Source organism: Giraffa tippelskirchi, chromosome 3 (assembly GCF_054371585.1).
Source record: "Giraffa tippelskirchi isolate mGirTip1 chromosome 3, T2T-mGirTip1v1.2.pri, whole genome shotgun sequence".
NCBI classification, from domain to species: Eukaryota; Metazoa; Chordata; class Mammalia; order Artiodactyla; family Giraffidae; genus Giraffa; species Giraffa tippelskirchi.
In genome coordinates this window covers 60,481,854-60,505,812 of record NC_137277.1, presented here as the reverse complement: position 1 = coordinate 60,505,812, position 23,959 = coordinate 60,481,854, and the positions used below count along the sequence as shown (strand labels likewise).

At 38.3% G+C, this 23,959-nt stretch overlaps 1 protein-coding gene across 3 annotated transcripts in view; it reads left to right on the top strand.

Moving 5' to 3' along the window:
* The first annotated feature begins 17,785 nt into the window (after positions 1-17,785).
* The window catches only part of LOC145543292 (uncharacterized), a 54,832-nt gene continuing 48,658 nt past the window's right edge, over positions 17,786-23,959 (top strand). The window contains exons 1-2 of one of the 3 annotated variants that reach the window (XR_014080613.1): positions 17,806-17,847; positions 18,826-20,148. The gene's annotated coding sequence lies outside the window, so the exon portion shown is untranslated. Of the gene's footprint in view, positions 17,848-18,825; positions 20,149-23,959 lie in introns of those variants that run through there. The other 2 variants (XR_014080614.1, XM_081584336.1) reach the window with 2 other exon arrangements.

Below are 23,959 nucleotides of genomic sequence, written 5' to 3'. Positions count from 1 at the left end.
TAAAGAATACTCAAACTCAATACCGCAAAATTGCACTCGTATCACATGCTAGCAAAGTAATGCTCAAAATTTTCCAAGCCAGGCTCCAACAATACATGAACTGCGAACTTCCAAATGTCCAAGCTGGCTTTAGAAAAGTTAGAGGAACCATAGATCAATTGCCAACATCTGCTGTATCATCGAAAAAGCAAGAGAGTTCCAGAAAAACATCTATTTCTGCTTCATTGACTGTGCCAAAGTCTTTGACTGTGTGGATCACAATCAGTTCAGTTCAGTCTCTCAGTCGTGTCTGAATCTTTGTGACCCCATAAAATGCTGCATGCCAGGCCTCCCTGTCTATCACCAACTCCTGGAGCATACTCAAACTCATGTCCATTTAGTTGGTGATGCCATCCAACCGTCTCATTCTCTGTCATCCCCTTCTCCTATTACCCTCAATTTTTCCCAGCATCAGGGTCGTTTCTAATGAGTCAGCTGTTTGCATCAGGTGACCAAAGTATTAGAAGTCCTTCCGATGAACACTCAAGACTGATCTCCTTTAGGATGGACTGGTTGTATCTCCTTGCAGTCCAAGGGACTCTCAAGAGTCTTCTCCAACAACATAGTTCAAAAGCATCAATTCTTCGGCTATCAGCTTTCTTCATAGTGCAACTCTCACATTCATATATCACTACTGAATAAAACACAGCCTTGACTAGAGGGACTTTTGTTGGCAAAGTAAACTCTCTGCTTTTTAATATGCTGTCTAAGTTGGTCATAATTTTCCTTAGACCACTGAAATCACCATCTGCAGTGATTTTGGAATCCCCCAAAATAAAGTAAGCCACTATTTCCACTGTTTCCCCATCTATTTGCCATGAAGTGATGGGACCAGATGCCATGATCTTAGTTTTCTGAATGTTGAGCTTTAAGTCAACTTTTTTGCTCTCCTCTTTCACTTTCAAAAAAAGGCTCTGTAGTTCAATTTCTGCCATAAGAGTGGTGTCATCTGCATATCTGAGATTATTGATATTTCTCCCGGAAAACTTGATTCCAGCTTGTGCTTCTTCCAGCCCCCCGTTTCTCATGATGTACTCTGCATAGAAGTTAAATAAGCAGGAGGACAATATAGAGCCTTGACGTACACATTTTCCTATTTGGAATCAGTCTATTTTTCCATGTCCAGTTCTAACTGTTGCTTCCTGATCTGCATACAGGTTTCTCAAGAGGCAGATCAGGTGGTCTGGTATTCCCATCTCTTTCAGAATTTTACACAGTTTATTGTGATCCACACAGTCAAAGGCTTTGACATAGTCAATAAGGCAGAAATATATGTTTTTCTGGAAATCTCGTGCTTTTTTTATGATCCAGCGGACGTTGGCAATTTGATCTCTGGTTCCTCTGCCTTTCTAAAACCAGCTTGAATATCTGGAAGTTCACAATTCATGTATTGCTGAAGCCTGTCTTGGAGAATTTAGAGCATTGCTTTGCTAGCATGTGAGATGACTGCAATTGTGTGGTATTTTGAGCATTCTTTGGCATTTCCTTTTTTTGGGATTGGAATAAAAACTGACCTTTTCCAGTTGTGGCCACTGCTGAGTTTTCCAAATTTGCTGACATATTGAATTCATCACTTTCATAGGATCACCTTTTAGGATTTGAATAAAATGTGAATGTGAATGTGAGTGTGAATAAGATGTGAATGTTGGTCATAATAAACTTTGGAAAATTCTGAAAGAGACTGGAATACCAGACCACCTGATCTACCTCTTGAGAAATCTGTATGCAGGTTAGGAAGCAACAGTTAAAATGGGACATGGAACAACGGACTGTTTTCAAATAGGAAAAGGTGTACATCAAGGTTGTATATTGTCCCCATGCTTATTTAACTTATATGCAGAGTACATCATGAGAAACACTGGGCTATGGAGCACAAGCTGGAATCAAGATTGCTGGGAGAAATATCAATAACCTCAGATATGCAGAGGACACCACTCTAATGGCAGAAAGTGAAGAACTAAAGAGTCTCTTGATGAAAGAGGAGACTGAAAAAGTTGACTTAAAGCTCAACATTCAGAAAACCAAGATCATGGCATCCGGTCCCATCACTTCATGGCAAATAGATGGGGAAACAGTGGCAGACTTTATTTTTTGGGTCTCCAAAATCACTGCAGATGGTGACTGCAGCCATGGAAGTAAAAGACGCTTACTCCTTGGAAGGAAAGTTATGATCAACCTAGATAGCATATTAAAGAGCAGAGACATTACTTTATCAACAAATGTCTGTCTAGTCAAGGCTATGGTTTTTCCAGTAGTATGGATGTGAGAGTTGAACTGTAAAGTAAGCAGATCACCGAAGAGTTGATGCTTTTGAACTGTGATGTTGGACAAGACTCTTGAGAGTCCCTTGGACTGCAAGGAGATCCAAGCAGTCCATCCTAAGGGAAATCAGTCCCGAATGGTCTTTGGGAGAACTGATGTTGAAGCTGAAACTTCAATACTTTAGTCACCTGATGCTAAGAGCTGACTCATTTGAAAAGATCCTGATGCTGGGAAATATCGATGGTAGGAGAAGGGGACGACAGAGAATGAGATGGTTGGATGGCATCACCAACTCAATGGACATAAGTTTGAGTAAACTACGGGAGTTAGTGATGGACAGGGAGCCCTGACGTGCTGCAGTCCATGAGATCACAAAGAGTCAGACGCTACTGAGAGAGTGAACTGCACTGAACTTTTTTTAAGTCCAGAGCTAATGATTACACCAAAACAACTCATCTTTCTTAATAAAAGTCTTCTAGCTAATCCTGTTATCTTAAGATCTGTGTTGTGTGAGTGGGTCTGGTAAGAGCTTTCTATTGTTAGTAACCAATTGAAAAAAATTCAATTTGAGGTAATGAATGTTAAATCAAGGCAAGGAAGTCATTTCAAGACTGCATTTATTTTAGGAAAATTGCTCCTTCTCAGTCACCAATTAATAAAGTATTTACTGATATCCTGATCATGTGGTGACTCAGAATCTGCCTGCAACGCAGGAGATGTGAGTTCAATTCCTGGGTCAGGAAAAACCCATTTAAAAAAACTGGAATCATGGCATTTGTCCCAGTACTTCATGGCAAATAGAAGCGGAAAAGTGGAAGCAGTGACATATTTTCTTTTCTTGGGTTCCATAATAACTGTAGATGATGACTGCAGGCATGAAAGTCAAAGATGCTTGCTCCTTGGAAGAAAATCTATGACAAACCTAAACAGCATGTTAAAAAACAGAGACATCACTTTATCAGCTTTATCAACCAGGACAAATTTCCTTTATCACTCAGGAACTTTATCAACCAAGTTCCATGTAGTCAAAGCTATGGTTTTTCCAGTAGTTGTGTATGAATGTGAGAGTTGGACCATAAAGAAGACTGAGTGCCAAAGAATTGATACTTTCAAATTGTGGTACTGGAAAAAACTCTTGAGAGTGTCTTGGACAGCAAGGAGATCAAACTAGTCAATACTAAAGGAAATTAATCTCAAATATTCATTGGAATGGCTGGTGTTGAAGCTGAAGCTCCAATACTTTGGGCCACCTGATGTGGAGTGATGACTCATTGAAAAAGACAATGATCCTGAGGAAAGATTGAAGGCAAAAAGAGAAGTGAGGAGCAGAGAATGAATTGGTTAGATAGCATCATGGACTCTGCTGCTGCTGCTGCTGCTAAGTCGCTTCAGTTGTGTCCGACTCTGTGCGACCCCATAGACGGCAGCCCACCAGGCTCTGCCGTCCCTGGGATTCTCCAGGCAAGAACACTGGAGTGGGTTGCCATTTCCTTCTCCAATGCATGAAAGGGAAAAGTGAAAGTGAAGCCACTCAGTCGTGTCCGACTCTTAGTGACCCCATGGACTGCAGCCTACCAGGCTCCTCCGTCCATGGGAGTTTCCAGGCAAGAGTACTGGAGTGGGGTGCCATTGCCTTCTCCAATCATGGACTCAGTGAACCTAAATTTGAGCAAACTGAGAGACAGTGGAGGACAGAGGAGCCTGATGTGCTGCAGTCCATGGGATAATAATGAGTCAGACATGCCTTACTGAATGAGTAACAAGGAAAGATAGCTGTGAACATCTCTAGGAAGAGAAAAGAAACAGTCCCCAAGGCCAAGAAGCATGGAGAGTCACAGGCAAAATAAATTCAAGGGGGAACACGCTGAGACATATAATAATCAAGTTGACAAAAATTGAAGACAAAGAAAAATTACTAAAGGACAATAGGAAAAAGCAACAAATAACATACAATGGAATTCCAATAAAGTTATCAGCTGATTTCTCAAAATCTCTGCAGGGAAGAAGGTAATGGAATGATATATTTAAAGTGATGAAAAAAAAATACAACCAAGAATAGTCTGTCCAGGAATTCTCTCATTCCGAATTGATGGAGAAATGAAAAACTTTACAGACTAGCAAAAGCAGAATTCAGCACCACCAGATCAGCTTTGCAATAAATGTCAAAATTTGGTCTATGTGCAAAAGAAAAGACCACAACTAGAAATAAGAAAAGTATGAATGGAAAAGCTAACTGGTAAAGACAAATATACAGTAAATGTAGTAAATCATCCATACACAAATATGATATTCAAACCAGTAATGGTGAGAAGAGCAAGAAAATGCAGAATATTGAAAATGCATTTGAAATAAAAAGACCAGAAACTTAAAACAATCCTGTTTATATACCGATATATACAAATCCCATGGTAACTGTGACCAAAAAAAACTACAATAGAAAAACTCATAAAGTAGAAGGTATCCAAACCCAACAGTAAACTTAGACACCAAATCTAAAGGGAAGAGAGCAAAAGAGGAAGGGGAAAAAAAAAAAGACCTATAGAAACAGTTTTTGTTTTTGTTGTTTAGTTGCCAAGTTGTGTCTGACTCTTTGTGTTCCCGTGAATTATAGCCTGCCAGGCTCCTCTGTCCATGGGATTTCCCAGGCAAGAATACTGGAGCCTGTAGCAATTTTCTTCTAAAAAACAAACAAACAAAAAAAAAAACCCAAAACAAACAAACCAAAAAAAAAAAAAAAGCAATTGACAAAATGGCAATAAGGACATACTTATCAATATTTACCTTATATGTAAATGGATTAAATACTCCAATCAAAAGACATAAACTGGCTAAATGGATACAAAAACAAGATTCATATATATATGTTGTCTACAAGAGACCCACGTGAGATCTAGGAACACAAAGAAACTGAAAATAAGGGGATGGAAAAAGATATTCTATGCAAATGGAAATCAAAAGAAAAATGAAATACTTATGTCGGAGAAAATAGGCTTTAAAATAAAGTCTGTTTACAACAGACAAAATGGTTTCCCAGGGGATACTAGTAGTAAAGATCCTGTCACTCTTCTCTCTTCCTGCTCTCAATCTTTCCCAGCATCAGAATCTTTTCCAGTGAGTCAGATCTTCGTGTTAAGTGGCCAAAGTATAGAAGCTTCATCCTCAGAAACAGTCCTTCCAATGCATATCCAGGGTTGATTTCCTTTAGGATTGACAGTTTTTATCTATTTGCAGGCCAAGGGACTCTCAAGAGTCTTCTCCAGCACCACAATTTGAAAGCATCAGTTCTTCAGCACTCAGCCTTCTTTATGGTCTAATTCTCTTATCTTTGCATGACTACTGGAAAAACCATAGTTTTCACTATGAGAACATTTATCAGCAACAGGATGTCTCTGTTTTTCAATATGATGCTTAGGTTTGTCATAGATTTTCTTCCAAAGAGCAAGAAGTGTCTTTTAACTTCATGGCTGCAGTCAACATCTAGTGAATTTGGATCCCCCAAATCTGCCACTGTTTCCACTTTTCCCCCTTCAATTTGCCATGAAGTGATGGGACCAAATGCCATGATCTTAGTTGTTTTTTTTTTAATGCTTCTTCACTCTTCTCTTTCATCCTCATCAAGAGGCTTTTTACTCCCCCTTCATTTTCTGCCATTAGAGTGGTATCATCTGCCTATCTGAGACTGTTGATATTTCTCCCAGCAATCATGATTCTGGCTTGTGGTTAATCCAGCCCAGCATTCTGCATGATGTACTGCACATATAATTTCAATAAACAGGTGACAATATACACCCTTATCGTACACCTTTCCTAGTTTTGAACCAGTCATTTGTTCCATGTAAAGTTGTAACTGTAGCTTCTTGACCTGCATACAGGTTTCTCAGGAGATAGGTAATGTGGTCTGGTATTCCCATCACTTTAAGAACTTTCCACAGTTGGTTGTGATCCACACAAACACTTTAGCATAGTCAATGAAGCAGAAATAGATTTTTTTTTTCCTGGAATTTCCTTGTTTTTTCTATGAACCAACTAATGTCTGCAATTTGATCTCTGGTTTCTTTGCTTTTTCTAAACCCAGATTATATATCTGGAATTTTTTGGTTCATGTACTGCTGAGGCCCAGCTTGAAGGATTTTGAGCATAACTTTATTAGAATGAAAAATGAGTGCAATTTTTCTGTAGTTTGAACATTCCTTGGCACTACCCTTATTTGGAATTGGAATGAAAACTGACATTTTCTAGTCCTGTAGTCACTGCGTTTTCCAAATTTGCAGCATATTGAGTATAGCATTTTAATAGCATCATCTTTTAGGATTTGAAATATCTCAGATGGAATTCTATCACCTCACTAGCTTTGTTCATAGTAATGCTTCTTTATGACCCAGAATGTCTGGTTCTAGGTGAGTGACCACACACTCCAGGATATCTGGCTCTAGGTGAGTGACCACCCCATCATAGTTATCCAGATCATTAATACTTTTTCAGTATAGTTCTTCTGTGTGTTCTTGCCACTTCTTCTGCCTCTGTTAGGCCCATACTGTTTCTATTTTGTTTTTTTTTTTCCTTTGCATGAAGTGTTCCCTTGAGCTGTCTGATTATCTTGAAGAGATCTCTACTCATTCCCATCGTATTGCTTTCCTCTACTTCCTTGCCTTGTTCACTACTTCCTTGCTCCTTGCTATTCTCTGAAACTCTGCATTCACATGGGTATATCTTTCCCTTTCTCCTTTGCCTTTCACTTCTCTTTTTTCCTCACCCATTTGAATAGGCTCCTCAGAACCACTTTGCCTTCTTGTACTTTTTTTTCTTTGGAATGATTTTGGTCACTGCCTTTTGTACAATGTTATCAACGTCTGTCTATAGTTCTTCAGGCATTCTCTCTACCAGATCTAAGTCCATGCATCTATTTGTCACCTCCACTGTAGAATCATAAGGGGTTTGATTTAGGTCATACCTGTTGTTTTCCATATTTTGTTCAATTTAATTCTGAATTTTTCAATAAGAAGCTGATGATCTGAGCCACAGTCAGCTGCAGGTCTTGTCTTTGCTGATGGTATAGAGCTTCTCCATTCTAGGCTGCAAATAAAAATCAGTATGATTTTGGTATTGACCATCTGGTCGTGTCCATGTGTAGAGTTGTCTCTTGCGTTGTTGGAAAAGGGTGTTTGCTTTGACCAATGTGTTCTCTTGACAACACTCTGTTAGCCTTCATCCTGTTTCGTTTTGTACTCCAAGGACAAACTTACCTGAAACTCCAAATATCTCTTGACTTCCTACTTCTGCATTCCAATCCCCTATGATGAAAAGGACATATTTTTCATCGTGTTAGTTCTAGAAGGTCTTAAAGGTCTTCATAGACTGGTCAACTTCATCTTCTTTAGTATTAGCGATTGGGACATAGACTTGGGTTACTGTGATATTGAATGGTTTGCCTTGGAAATAAACTGAGGTCATTCTGTTGTTTTTGAGATTGCACCCAAGTACTACATTTTGTTGGCTATGATGGCTACTCCATTTCTCCTAAGGGATTCTTTTCCACAGTAGAATTAAAGTCACCATTTCAAATCCTTTTTAATTCACTGATCCTCAAGATGTCGATGTTCACATGTGTATAAGTTTATTTATTTATGTATATATTTTAAAAAGTACATTAGACACCAAAATTATACTAGTCTTTATATCTAAGTGATAGGATTATAGATGACGATTACAAATAATTTATTTTATAAATGTATATAGGTTAATATAACCACTCCCCGTTTATGTAATACTGACTTTTATAATACTTGAGAACTTCTAATCATGTCCTTGTTCTTCATCCTGAAAAGTATTTTATAAAAGATTACAAGTTCAGAACACTCATTACTCTCCGCTTTAGCTAATACACCATCTATTTTTCTTTCATTTAGACCTAAATCTCATTAAATGTTGGTCAGTATTCATTTCTTCACTATTGAATAAAAACCATTCACTATTGAATTTAAATTATTATAGTTGTATTTTAGAAGTTATTATCTCAATAAAGTTTTCCATGAAAGTTATCAATAGGTACTTTTGGCTGAAAGTGAAATTTACTCAGTCCTGTCCAACTCTTTGTGATTCCATGAACTATACAGTCTATGGAATTCTCCAGGTCAGAATACTGGAGTGGGTAGCGTTTCCCTTCTCCAGGGGATCTTCCCAACCCAGGGTTCGAACTCAGGTATCCCACATTGCAGGTGGATTCTTTACCAGCTGAGCCACAAAGGAAGCCCAAGAACACTGGAATGGGCGGCCTATCTCTTCTCCAGTGGATCCTCCCGATCCAGGAATTGAACCAGAGTGTCCTGCATTGGAGGCGGATTCTTTACCAACTCAGCTACCAGGGAAGCCCACTTATGGTTAACTCCATGCAAATAAAAAAAATTCTTATTTCTTTTTTCCTCATTTTCTTGTGGACCTCTTCTCTCCTAACTAGGTGCTTCTATGGCATCCTAAACTCTCATGTCATAGCAGTGATTGTTTAATTTTCCATCACTCCAATGGAACCATCAGTCAGTTCCTTTCAATTCAGCCACTCTGTCGTGTCCAAATCTTTGCAACCCCATGGACTACAGCATCCCGGGAATCCCTGTTCATCACCAACTCCCGGAGCTTACTCAAACTTATGGCCATCGTGTTGGTGATGCTATCCAATCACCTCATGCTCTGTCCTCCCCTTTTCCTTCTGCCTTCAATCTTTCCCTACATCAGGGTGTTTTCCAACGAGTCACTTCTTCACATCATGTGTCCAAAGTATTGAAGTATTGATTGAATCATAAGCTCCATGAAACAAGAAACAATCAATTTGATTTATAACTCCAGGTACAGCAGTGTTATATATAAAGTAGATGTTCAAAATTTATCAACTAAATGAATGAATGAATAAATGAGGAGATTTTTTTTTTAAGAAAATCTGATGATCCCGAAATGATATTTTGTCACTGACATTCTCTTCTTGTTTCAGAAACCTAATTAATTTTACTGTTATGCCTCTCAATGAAGACCTTATTTCCCAATTATATAAAAGAAACTAAGGCTTTGAGCTTTTTGCTAAACAGTGGGTACACTGATATCCAGTTTTACAACAGCTTAATAGAAAGGAAACTGAGCCTCAGGTTGATTAATATATCAATTTCCTAAATAGGACTACAGGTTAGCCAGCCAGCCCATGTTCCTATCAACCAAACATTATATAAGCTTATATATAGAAGCTGTATTATATAAGCTTAGCCCACGTGCAAGTAGATGAGAAAACAACAATAAAAACATGGATGTTGTGATTTATTGAATTAAATCACATCAAAGACATATGGCTACAAAAAATCTAATTAAATTTTTATGTTTCAGTTTGCCAGCACTGTCTATTCTTTACAATTAGGGCTTGCAATCTTATTTAAGATTTAAATTTAATTTACCCAAGATAATCTCCCACTCTCGGGTCATTGACAAAGCAGTTCTTGGCAACTGGTAGGAGAAGATAGTCAGCAGTTTTATGTTCTTTTTGGACTCTGTGTTTCAGCTGAAAAACCTCATATTTTGCAGACACATGTGATTTCTGACTATATATTTCACTACAGAGAATGGATACTAGGGGATTATTGATGTGGGAGAATCTGTGGTTTCTGTAATAAACAGATCTTACCTCCCATGCTATGAGGGCTTGGACAAATGACCTTAAGATTTTCTTTAATGTGTCTTTATCTAATGCTTTCTCAAACAAGCATTATAAAGAGACATTCCAGGATGGTGGGGGAGTAAGAGGACGTGGAGTTCTTCTCTCTCAACAAATGCATCAGGAATATATCTACAAATGCAACAACTCTCACAGAGTGAACTCTAGCAGAGGACCTTTGACACCTAAAAGGAAGAGAAAGATTCCCATACCAACAGTTGGATGAAAGAAATAAGGGAATGGAAGAGAAGAAGGAGAAGGATAGAATGTATGTCCCTAGTGAGGGACCTGTAGATGAGCAGTGGTTCCACATTCTGGGGAAGGCCCTTCATTGGCAGGGAGATTAGCTGGGATAGAAAGGGAGCTTTAGGGGCTCACAGAAGAGCCCAGCAACTGTTCTATGGCAGGCAGGGCAGAGTGAGACCTACCACAGATGCTCCATATCATGGCCCTATGCACCTCAACCTGAGACAGGTGTCTGCCAGTGCACATGAGGGCTGGATTCTGGAACATGGGATTTCAAGAGAAAACCCAGTGGGGTGACTGCTGTTGCATGCAAGGGTACAGAAGTGAGGAGTTCCTCAATAGGGAATGCTCATGGAGGAAGCCCAGACTCCATCACAGAAGGAAAGAACAGTTATTGAGTTACAGGCAAAGGGCAGGACAACCATTCTGGCCTCTCTCCATTCATTGGCCCCTGCCTCCAAGGGCACTAGGGAGGACTCCTGATAGAACCAGCTAGTGAACTCCTGCCATTATCTCCTTCCCCCCACAACCTGGGTGACATGCATACCCAGTTCACCAAAAGATGGGCTCATGGGTTCCAATTCCTACCCCAACACTCTCCCACCTGGATGGCCCTGTTGCCCTGATTACTGCCTGAAGGGCTTACACAATCACTATGCCAACATCCTCTTTCCTGATGGCCTGCTTGCCCCAACTGCTGACTAGTTTGTTTCTGGCTGACAATCTCATGTGCTCCAGCAACCACTGGAGCAAACTCCAGCTGGAAAGATACACACAGAGGTGGGGCATAAGCCACAGCTGAGCCCCAGGGGCTTCGTGATTAAGGAAGAAATGCTGAAATCTCTCCTTATAGTGAAACATGGCATTACACCTCCACTGACAACTTCCTAAATTCAGTGTCTGCGAAAAAACTGAAAGGACAACAAGTGTTCCTGTAGTTGGGACTTGTGTAAGGGGAAAATACACATGCTTCTAGACCAATCTCACCCGCCAGGGAGCAGACAACATCAGAAGAAAAAGGAACTACAGTCTTGTAGTCTGTGGAAAGGGGACCACGAGCATAGAGGGCTCAACAAAATGAAAAGACAAAGAAATGTGTAACAAATGAAGGAGCAAGATGAAAACCTATAAGAACAACTAAATGAAGAGGAGATAAGCAATCTACATGAAAAAATAATTCAGAATAATGGTAGTAAAGATCCAAATCTCAGAATAAGATTGGAGGCATGAATTGAGAAGATGTGAGAGGCGTCTAACAAAGACCTAGAAGAACTAAGTAACGGACAGAGATGAGCAAGAGAATAACTGAAATAAAAAATACAGTAGAAAGGGTCAATAACAGAATAACTGAGGCAGAACAGATCGGTGACCTAGAGGACAGAATGATGGGCCTCTTTACTGCAGAATGCTTCCCTGGTGGCTCAGAGGTTAAAGCGTCTGCCTCTGATGCGGGAGACTGGGGTTCAATCCCTGTGTCAGGAAGATCTCCTGGAGAAGGAAATGGCAATCCACTCCAGTATTCTTGCCTGGAGAATCCCATGGATGGAGGAGCCTGGTGGGCTACAGTCCATGGGTCGCAAAGAGTCGGACACGACTGAGAGACTTCACTTCACTTACTGCAGAAAAGAATAAAGAAAGAAAAGTGAAAAAGAAATGAGAACAGTCTCAGAGGCCTCTAAGACATTAAACAAACAAACATACAAATTATAAGGATGCCAGAAGAAGAAGAAAAAGGCAAAGAGCCCAAGAAAATATTTGAAGAAATTATAGTCAAAAACTTCCCTAACATGGGAAAGCGAATAGTCACTTAAGTCCTGGAAGCATGGAGAGTCCTATATATGATAAACCCAAGGAAGAGCATGGCAAGACTAATATTAATCAAATAAACAACATTTTTGAATACAAAGAAATGATATTAAAAGCAAAAAGGGAAAAACAAGAAATAGCATACATGGGAATTCTTATAAAGTTATTAGCTGATTTTTCAGCAGAAACTCTGCAGGTCAGAAGGGAGCGGCAAGATATATTTAAAGTGATGAGAGGGGAAAACCTACAATCAGGAATACTTGACCCAGCAAAGCTTTCATTCAGATTCTATGGATAAATGAAAAACTTGAGATTAACAAAAGCTAAGAGAATTCAACAGTTCCAAGCTAGCTTTACAACAAATGCTAATGACCCTCACAACTAAGGCATCTACCAGACAATGGTGTGGGACCTTGATACTCAAGGGGACAGGAGGCATGCCTGAATGACCATTGAGGACTTGAAGATGAATTGAGAGGGTAACAGACAGGAAGGCCAGGGGTCTCCAAACGGAGGAAATAGGCTGCAAGTCTCAGACTTTTTTTTTTTTTTTTCAAATCTCTTAAGTGGCAAGAGGAAACAAACCAGTGATATATTTTTTTAACCCTCTCTATACAAATTTAAAAAGAGGTTTCTCTTAAAATACTGTGTTGCCATAATGACACCTGGTTCCACCTGAAGTTAACTATTCTCAAACCTTGAGTTAACCAATGCATTTTTCTTATAGAAATGCTTGTCTTAAGCTACATTAATGTACTATGCATTTACCCCAAACTCTGTCTTCAACTGGGTTCTACTTAATGGCTCAGAACGGACTTGACAAACCAGTATGGTATACTCAGACATTGTTCTCCTAATCTATGTAAATGAAACTATTTGTATGGTAATCTGCCTTTCTACAAGATTCAAGTCAATCATTTTATGGCCCAGCATGACTCGTCTGGTGCCAAGATTGTCCCAAAATACATCTTATGGATGAAGGGCCTGGTGCCATTCTGAGTTTTGAGACAGTCCTTTCTTTCTTTAGCAGACTGCTGGTGACTATATAACATCTGGCTAGGATCTAGAAGGGGACGCTCTTTCTGCCTCCTTATGATGCCTATGCCAGAAGCTATCTCTATCTCCTTTATACTTTAATAAAACTTTATTACACAAAAGTTCTGAGCGATCAAACCTCGTCTCTGGCTCTGGATTGAATTTTTCTCCTCTGGAGGCCAAGAATCCTGACGTCTTTCATGATTCAGCAACAACCTTTCAGAGTGAGGGGGGAAGAGGAATGGAGATGAGATGGGAATAGCTCCCTTGAGGGACAGTTGAGGGAGAGAAAGTGTTTCCATGCCTGGTGAGGTTTACTTACCAACAGGGGATTAACAAGGACAGGGAGAGATCCTTGGGGATTCAGAGAATCAGAGGGGAATGCTGCTGTTTCCCCACCCATTTGTGCCCAGGTTGCTTTCTATGGTCCTGGGCTGGTCCTCCACCTTTCTGGGCCCCTTCAGCCCAGGAGGGAGAGATGGATTGGGGGAAACATAGAGGTAGACAAGGAGGCACCCTTCAGGAGCCCAGGATTGGGGAGAAATGTTGTAGTGTTTCCCCCACCCATAGAGCCTGCTGGGGTCCTGGGCCTTGTCCTCCACCTTCTGAGGCATCTCTCTGCTGTGTGGATCCCAGGGACTCAGGAAGGAGGGAGGTGGGGAAGGAAGCATAGAAGTAAATGGGGAGGGAACCATGAGGGTTGGATGACTGGGGGTGTTTAGTTAGGGTTTCCCCCACACACTTGGGCCCCAGGAACCTGCTGAGGTTGCAGGACTGGCTCTCTCCATTCTGAGGCTGGAGGAACTCTGGGGTACCTCCAAGTTTTTGTTGTTGTTTTTGTTAATCATTTTGGTTATGTTTTACTTTCTGGTTCTCTCATTTATTTTTTTATTATTATTATTTTTCTAATCTATCTGCTTATTTTCTAATTTAATTTTATGTTTTATTCTTTGTTCTTATGCTCCCCCCCCTTTTATTTTTTGATCTTGATTCACAGGCCTGTGATCAGGCATGAACTTCTGTGGTGGGAGCAGCAAGTTTGAATTACTACACTAACAGAGAACCTCACTCTAGTGATTATGAGTCAGAGTGAGTTCTCCTAGAGTCCTCATCTCAGCACCAAGACGTGAATCTACCAAAATGCTTGCAAACGTCAGTGCTGGAAGCCTCAGGCCAAACAACCAGGGACAAAGTCATACACATGAAAAATTGAGATGAGAAAAAAAATAAGTTATAGATGAAGCAGCAAGGTAAAAACCTATGACACAAAATAAATAAAGAGGAAATAGGCAACCTAGCTGGAAAAGAATTCAGAGAAATGGTAGCAAAGGTGATCTAAAATTTCAAAAATAGAATGCAGGCATGAATCAAGAAAGTACAGGAAAGGTTTAAAAGAGACCTAGAAGAACTAAAGAACAAACAGAGATGAACAACACAATAACAGAAATAAAAATGCATTAAAAAGAATCACTAGCAGAATAACTGAGACAGAAGAATGGGTCAGTGAACTTGAAAGAAAATGGTGGAAAAAAATGTTGAGAAGCAGGATAAAGAAAAAAGGAATGAAAAGAATTGAAGACAGACTCAGATAATTATGGGACAGCAATAAGTGCAGCAACATTTGAATTATAGTGGTCCCCAATTAAAAAGAGAAAGAGAAAGTGCCTGAGAAATTATTTGAAGAGATTATAGTTAAAGACTTCCCTAATAAGGGGAAGAAAATAGTCACCCAGATCCAGAAAGTGGTGTCCCATGATAAAACCTAGGAGAAAAAAATACATAAATTAACAAAAAACTTAAATGCAAAGAGAAAATATTAAAAGCAACAAAGGAAAAGCACAAAATAACATAGAAGGGAATCACCACAAAGTTACCAGCTAATTTTTCTGCAGAAATTTTACAAGCCAGAAGGGAGTGACAGAATATATTTGGAGTGGTGAAAGGGGAAAACCTACAACTAGGATGAATTTACCCAGTAAGTATCACATTAAAATTTGACAGAAAAATCAAAAGTTTTGCAGACAGACAAAAGCTAAAATCATGAGATCCTTATAACAAAATTCAGGTCTAAATTGAAGAAAGTAGGAAAAACCATAAGACCATCTAAGTATGACCTAAATCAAATCCTTTATGATTATACAGTGGAAGTGACAAATAGATTCAAGGAATTCCATCTGGTAGACAGAGTGCCTGAAGAACTAAGGATGAAAGTTCATAACATTGTACAGGAGACGTGTCCAAAACCATCACCCCCCAAAAAGTAATGCAAGAAGGCAAATTGATTGCCTGAGAGGCATTAAAAATAGCTGTGAAAAGAAGAGAAGTGAAAGGCAAAGGAGAAAGAGAAGGGTATACCCAAATTAATGCAGAATTCCATAGAATAGCGAGGAGAGATAAGTGAACAATGCAAATAAATAGGGGAAAACAATGGAATTGGAAAGACTAGCAGTCTCTTCAAGAAAATTCGAGACATCAGGGGAATATTTAAGGCAAGATGGGCAAAATAATGGACAGAAACAGTAAGTATCTAACAGAGCCAGAAGAGATTAAGAAGAGGTGGCAAGAATACACAGAAGAGTTATACAAAAAAAGGTCTTAATGACCCGAATAACCATGATGGTGTGGTCATTCATCTAGTCGACATCACGGAGTGTGATGTCAAGTGGGAATAAGGAAATTTTGCTATAAATAAATCTAGTACAACTGATGGAATTCTAGCTGAGCTATTTCAAATCCTAAAACATGATGCTGTTAAAGAGCTACACTCATTATGTCAATAAATTTGGAAAACTCAGCAAAAGTCACAAGACTAACAACGGTCAGTGTTCATTCCAATCCCAAAGAATGTTCAGACTACCATACAATTGTGCTGATCTCACATACTAGCAAGTTTATGCCCCAAATCCTTCAACTTAGGCTTCAACATTATATGACCTGATAACTGTAGGATGTACAAGCTGAATTTAGAAAAGGCAGAGGAACCAGACATCAAACTGACAACATCTGTTGGATCAGAGAAAAATCAAGGGAATTCAAAAAAAACATATATTTCTGTTTCATTGAATATCAACTTTGTGGATCAAAACAAACTGTAGAAAATTCTTGAAGAGACGGGAAAACCAGACGACCTCACCTGACTGCGAAGAAACCTGTATTCAGGTCAAGAAGTAACAGTTAGATCCAGACATGGGACGATGGAAAGGTTTATATTGGGAAAGGAATACATCAAGACTGTATATTAACACCCTTCTTATTTAGCAGAGTTAGTTAGTTCAATCACTTAGTCGTGTCCGACTCTTTCGGACCCCATGGACTGCAGTACACCAGGCTTCCCTGTCCATCACCAACTCCCAAAGCTTACTCAAACTCACGTTCATTGATGCCATCCAACCATCTCATCCTCTGTCATCCACTTCTCCTCCTGCCTTCAATCTTTCACAGCATCAAGATGTTTTCCAATGGGTAGAATCTTCACATCAGGTGGCCAAAGTACTGGAGATTCAGCTTCAGCACCAGTCCTTTCAATGAATATTCAGGACTGATCTCCTATAGGATTGACTCATTTGATCTTCTTGCAGTGCAAGGGACTTTCAAGAGTCTTCTCCAACACCACAGCTCAAAAGCATCTATTATTCAGGGCTCAACTTTCTTTATAGTTCAACTCTCACATCCATAGATGATTACTGGAAAAACCGTAACTTTGACTTTGTCGGTAGAGTGATGTATTTGCTTTTTAATATGTTGTCTAGGTTTGTTTTAGCTCTTCTTCCAAGGAGCAAGCATCTTTCAATTTCCTGGCTGCAGTCACCATCTGCAGTGATTTTGGAACCTAACAAAATAAAATTTGTCACTGTTTCTATTGTTTCACCATCTATTTGCCGTGAAGTGATGGGACCAGATTCCATGACCTTAGTTTTTTGAATGTTGAGTTTTAAGACAGCCTTTTCACTCTTCTTTTTCACTTTCATCAAGAGGCTCTTTAGTTCTTTGCTTTCTGCCATAGGGTGGTATTATCTGCATATCTGAGGTTATTGATATTTATCTTGGCAATTTTGATTCCAGCTTGTGCTTCATCCAGCCCAGCATTTCGCATGATGTACTCTGCATAGAAGTTAAATAAGCAGGGTGACAATATACAGACTTGATATACTCCTTTCTCAATTTGCAACTAGTCTGTTGTTCCATGTCCAGTTCTAACTGTGGTTTCTTGACCTGCGTACAAATTTCTCAGGAGGCAGGTCAGGTGGTCTGGTATTACCATCTCTTGAAGAATTTTCCACAGTTTATTGTAATCCATACAGTCAAAGGATTTAGTGTAGTCAATAAAATAGAAGTAGATATTTTTCTGGAATTCTCTTGCTTTTTCTATAATCCAGTGGATGTTGGCAATTTAATCTCTGATTCCTCTGCCTTTTTAAAATTCAGCTTGAACATCTGGAAGGTCTCAGTTAAACGTACTTTTGAAGCCTAGCTTGGAGAATTTTCAGCATTAATTTGCTAGCATGTGAGATGATTGCAATTGTGCAGTAGTTTGAACTTACTTTGGCATTGTGTTTCTTTGGAATTAGAATGAAAGCTGACATTTTCCAGTCCTGTAGCCACTGCTGACTTTTCCAAATTTGTTGCCATTTTAAGTGCAGCACTTTCACAGCATTATCTTTTAGAATTTGGAATACCTCAACTGGAATTCCATCACCTCCACTTGCTTTGTTTGTAGTGATGCTTCCTAAGGCTCACTTGACTTTACATTCCAGGAGGTATGGCTCTAGGTGAGTGATCACACCATCATGGTTATCTGGATCATTAAAACATCTTTTATATAGTTCTTCTGTCTATTCTTACCATGTCATCTTAGTATCTTCTGCTTCAGTTAGGCCCATATAATTTCTATTCTTTATTCTGCCCATCTTTGCCTGAAATGTTCCCTTGGCATCTCTCATTTTCTTGAAGAGATATCTAGTCACTCTCATTATATATATATATATATATATATACATCCTATTTCTTTACATTGATCACTTAGGAAAGCTTTCTTATTTCACCCTGGTATCCTTTGGAAATCTGTGTTCAGATGAATATACCTTTCTTTTTCTCCTTTGCCTTTTGCTTCTTTTCCCAGTTATTTTTTTAATTAATTTATTTATCTATTTTTTTAACTTTACAATATTGTATTTGTTTTGCCATACATTGGGAGAGGGCAAAGGCAGGATGATATGGGAGAATGGCATTGAAGCATGTAAATTATCATATGTGAAATGAATCACCAGTCCAGGTTCTATGCATGATACAGGGTGCTCGGGGCTGGTGCACTGGGATGACTCAGAAGGATGGGATGGGGAGGGAGGTGGGAGGGGGGCTTCAGAAGGGGAATACATGTACACCCATGGTGGATTCATGTCAATGTATGGCAAAACAAATACAATATTGTAAAGTTAAAGTCAGCTATTTTTAAGGTCTCCTCAGACAACCATTTTTCCTTTTTACATTTCTTCTTCTAGAGGATGGTTTTGATCTCTGCCCCCTGAACAATGTTACGAACCCCCATCCATAGTTCTTCAGGCCTTCTGTCTATCAGATCTAATCCCTTGAATCTATTTGTCATTTTCAGTGTATAATAGTAAGGGATTTGATTTAGGTCATACCTGATTTAGGTCCAGTGGTTTTCCATACCTTCTTCAATTTAAGTCTGAATTTTTCAATAAGGAACAGTTGATCTGAACCATAGTTATCTTCTGGTCTTGTTTCAGATGAAAAATTAAGAAACACTAACTTTAAATGACATAATACATCAAACAGACTTAAGTGGTTTTTATAGGACATACAACATGCAAGCAGCAGAATACAACTTCTTTGCAAGTACTCATGGAATACTCTCCAGGATAGATCGCATCTTGGGTCAGAAACAAAACATCAATACGTTTAAGAAAACAAATGGCTTCAAGCATTTTTTCTGACCACAATGCTACAGGAATAGAAACCAATTACAAGAAAAAGAAAACCTTAAGAAAATACAAATACATAGACGATAAACAGCACACCACTAAGTAACTAAGAGATCACTTAAGAAATCAAAAGGGTAATTAAAAAAAAAAAAAAAACCTAGAAACAAATGCCAGTGAAAACCCGGCAGTCCAAATTGGATGCAGCAAAAGCAATCCTAAGAGAGAAGTTTATAGCAGTAAAATCCTATTTCAAGAAACGAGAAAAAAATGTCAAGTAAACAACCTAACCTCAAACCTAAGGCAACCAGGAAAAAGAAGAACAGAGAAAACCTAAAATCAGTAGAAGGAAATAAATCATAAAGATCACAGCAGAATGAAATGAAAGTGAAATGAAAAAAAACAATAGCAAAGATCAAGAAAAACAAATGTTGGTTCTTTTTGAAGATAAAATTGATAAACATTTAGACAGACTCATGAAGAAAAGAGGAAACAAGGCTCACATCAACACAATTGAAAATGAAACACAAGAAATTACAACTGACACCACACACAAAAAAAGAATCATAAGCGTCTACCACAAGATCTATGTATCAATAAAATGGACAACCTGTAAGAAATGGGAAAATCCTTTGTAGGTACAACTTTACAAGACTGAGCCAGGTATAATTAGAAAATATAAACAGATTAATCACAAATGATGAAATTGAAACTGTAATTACCATCTTCTAACAAATAAAAGGACCAGAAGGCTTCACATATGAATTCTATCAAATATTTAGAGAAGAGCTAATATCTGTCTGCTCAAACTCTTCAAAAAAAATGCAGGAAGAAGAACACTTCCTAATTCATTTAATGAGATCACCATCACTCTTGATACCAAAATCACACAAAGGTATCACAAAAAAAGAAAGTTACACATCAATATTACTGATAAATATAAACAAAAAATCCTCAGCAAAATACTAGCAAACATAATCCAACAACACATTAAAAGGATCAGACACCATGACCAAGTGATCCCAGGAATGCAAAGTTTTTACAATACATACAAATCAATCAATGTGGTACATCATATTAGCAAATTAAAGAATAAAAACCACATGATCATCACAAGAGATGCAAAAAACTTTTGAAAAAGTTCGCCACCCATTTATGATAAAAATTGTCTTGAATGTGGTCCTAGGAGGAATTTACCTAAACACAATAAAGGCCATATATAACAAACATACAGCAAACATCTTTCTCAGTGGTTAAAAACAAAACAAAACAGAATTCACTTTCTCTAAGATCAGGTACAAAAGGCAAGGATGTCCACTCTCCCCACTCTTATAGTTTTGGAAGTTCTAGCCAAGGCAGTCAGAAAATTTCTACTATAAATTGGAAAAGAAGTGAAACTGCCACTGTTTACAGTTGCCATGATGGTACAGATAGAAAAACCTAAAGACACCATCAGAAAACTATGAGAGCCAAACAATGAATTTAGTAAAGTTGTAGAATATAAAAAGTAATGCACAGAAATCTCTTGGATTCCTATACATGAAAAATGAGAGTTCAGAAAAAGAAATTAAAGGAACAACCCCATTTACCATTGCAACAAATAGAATAAAATACCTAGGAATAAACCTCTCTAGGGAGGCAAAACACCTGTATTCAGATAAGTGTAAAACACTGATGAAAGAGATCAAAGATGATACAAAGAGTTGGAGAAATATACCATATTCTTGGAATTGAAGAGTCAATATTGTGAAAAGGACTAGGATACTGAAAGCAATCTCCAGATTCAATGCAATCCCTATCAAACTACCAGTGGCATTCTTCAGAGAATTAGAATAAAAAAAAAATGCAACTTGTATGGAAACACTAAAGACCTCAAATAGCCAAAACACTCTTGAGAAAGAAAGAGCTGAAGGAATCAGGCTCCTTGTTTTCAAACTATACTACAAATCTACAGTAATCAAGGGAGTATTTCTGTTATGGCAACCAAAATAGAAATATAGATCAATGGTACAAGATAGAAAGCCCAGAGGTAAACCCACAAACATATAATCAACTAATCTATGACAAAGGAGGCAAGAATATACAATGGAGAAAAGACAGACTTCAACACGTGGTGTTGGGAAAACTGGACAAGTACATATAAAGGAATGAAATTAGAGCACTACCTAACACCATACACAAAAATAAACTCAAAATAGATTTAAGACCTAAAAGTAAGATCAAACACCATAACACCTTAAATAAAAACTTAGGAAAAACATTCTTTGACATAAACTACAGGGGGATCTTTTTCACCTCACCTCCTAGAGTTATGTAAATAAAAACAAGCATAAAGAAATATGACCAATTAAAGTTAAAAGATTTTATACTGTGAAGGAAACCGTAAACAAAGGAAGACAACCCACATAAAGGGAGAAAATGTTTGCAAATGAAAGAACAAACTGAGGATTAATCTCCCCCAAATATACAAATAGCTCAAAAAACTCAATTAAAAAATAAAACAACTCAATCAGAAAGTGGATGGAAGATGTAAATAAACATCTCTCTAATGGCCAATAGGCACCTGAAAAGATGCTCAACATCACTAATTGTTGAAAGTAAAATGAAAGCGGTAGTCATTCAGTCATGTCTGACTCTGTGTGATCCCATGGACTGTAGCCTGCCAGACTCCTCTGTCCATGGAATTCTCCAGGCAAGAATACTGAAGTGGGAAGTCATTTCCCTTTCCAGGGGCTCTTCCCAACCCAGGAATCGAACCCGGCTCTCCCACATTGCAGACCGATTCTTTACATTTGAGTCACTAGGGAAGCCAACTGATTGTTAGAAAAATGCAAATCAAAACTACAATGAAGTATCATGTCACACTCATCAGAATGGCCATCATCAAAAATTTGAAGTCTACAAGCAATAAATGCTGAAGAGAGTGTGGAGAAAAGAAGACCCTCATGAATAGTTGATGGGAATATAAGTTGATACAGCCACTATGGAGACAATATGGAGATTTCTTTAAAAACTAAAAATAGAGCTGCCATATGATCTAGCAATCCGAGTACTGGGTATATACCCTGAGAAAACCATAATTCAAAAGGACACACGAATCCCAATATGCATTACAGCATTATTTACAATATCCAGGACATGGAAGCTACCTAAATGTTTAATGAAAGATGAATGGATCAAAAAAATATGGTTGTTGTTGTTATTCAATCTTCAGGTCATATCCAGCTGTCTGAAACCCAATGGACTACAGCACACCAAGCTTCCCTGTCCTTCACTGTCTCCTTGGGTATGCTCAAATTCATGTCCATTGAATCAGTGATACCATCCACCAACTCATCCTCTGTCATCCCCTTCTCCTCCTGCACCAAGTCTTTCCAAGCATAAAGGTCTTTTTCAGTTAGCCTGGTCTTCTCACTATGTGGCCAAATAATTGGAATTTCAGCTTCAGTATCAGTTCTTCCAATGAATATTCAAGGCTGATTCTCTTTATGATTGACTGATTTGTTCCCCTTGCTGTCCAAGGAACTCTCAAGAGTCTTCTCCAGCACCAGAGTTCGAAAGCATCAATTCTTCAGCGCTCAGTCTTCTTTATGGTCCAACTCTCACATTCATATATGAATACTGGAAAAGACATAGCTTTGACTACATAGACTTTTGTCAGCAAAATGATGTCTCTGCTTTTTAATATGCTCTCTAGATTTGTTATAGATTATCCTTCAAGGAGCAAGTGACTTTTAATTTCATGACAGCAGTCACTGTCCACAGTGATTTTGGGGCCCAAGAAGATAAAATCCGCCACTTTTTCCTTTTTTCCTCCATTTATTTGCCATGAAGTGATGTGACTGGATGCCATGATCTTAGTTTTTGAAAGAAGATATGGTATATATATGCAATGGAATATTAGTGAACCATAAAAAATGAATGAAACTGGATCATTTTAGAGATGTGTATGGGCCTAGCGTCTATCACTCAGAGTGAAGTAAGTCAGAAAGAGGAAAAAAAAATCCTATATTAATAGATTTATGTTGAATCTAGAAAGTGGTACAGATTTACCTATTTTACGGACTGGAATAGAGATGCAGACATAGAGAAGAGACATGGTGAGGGAAGGGTGGGACAAATTGGGAGATTGCGATTGACACATATACACTAAGAGCTGTAAAATAGATAGCTGGTGGGAATCTTCTATAAAGAATAGGCATCTCAGCTCAGTGCTCTATGATGGGCTAGATAGGTTGAATTGTGCGTATCAGCAGGAAGTACAAGAGGGAGGGGATATATGCATACAAATAGCTAATTCATTTCATTGTACATCTGAGACTAATACTGTACTGTAAAATATTTATATGTCAATTTAATAAAATAAAACAGGAATAGGAAAATATACATTGTTAATTACCTTAAACGTAAATGGATTAAATGCTCCAACTGGAAGACATAGACCAGCTGAATAGTTGTTTTTTTTTAAAGACACATATACATGCTGTCTAAAAAGATGTATTAAGATCAAGTGGCACATACAGACTGAAAGAAAGGGGATGGAAAAAAAAAAGTCCATGCAAATGGAAATCAAAAGAAACCTGGAGTTTCAATAGTCATATCAGATGAAATAGACTATTTAAAAAGATTATTGAAATAGACTAAAATACATACTATTACAAGAGGAAAAGATGGACACTACATAATGATCAAGGAATCACTGCAAGAAGTTACAACAATTCTAAATATGTATACACCCAACATACGAGCACTTTAATATATAAGTAAAATGCTAACAGCCTTAAAAGGGGAAAACAGCAGTAACACAAAAAAGAGTGGGGGATTTAACATTCCACTTACACCAATCGACAGATCATTCAGATACAGCCTTAAAAGACACATTAATCCAGATAGACTTAAATGATATTTATAGGACATTCTATAAAATGTGTGTGTGTGTGTG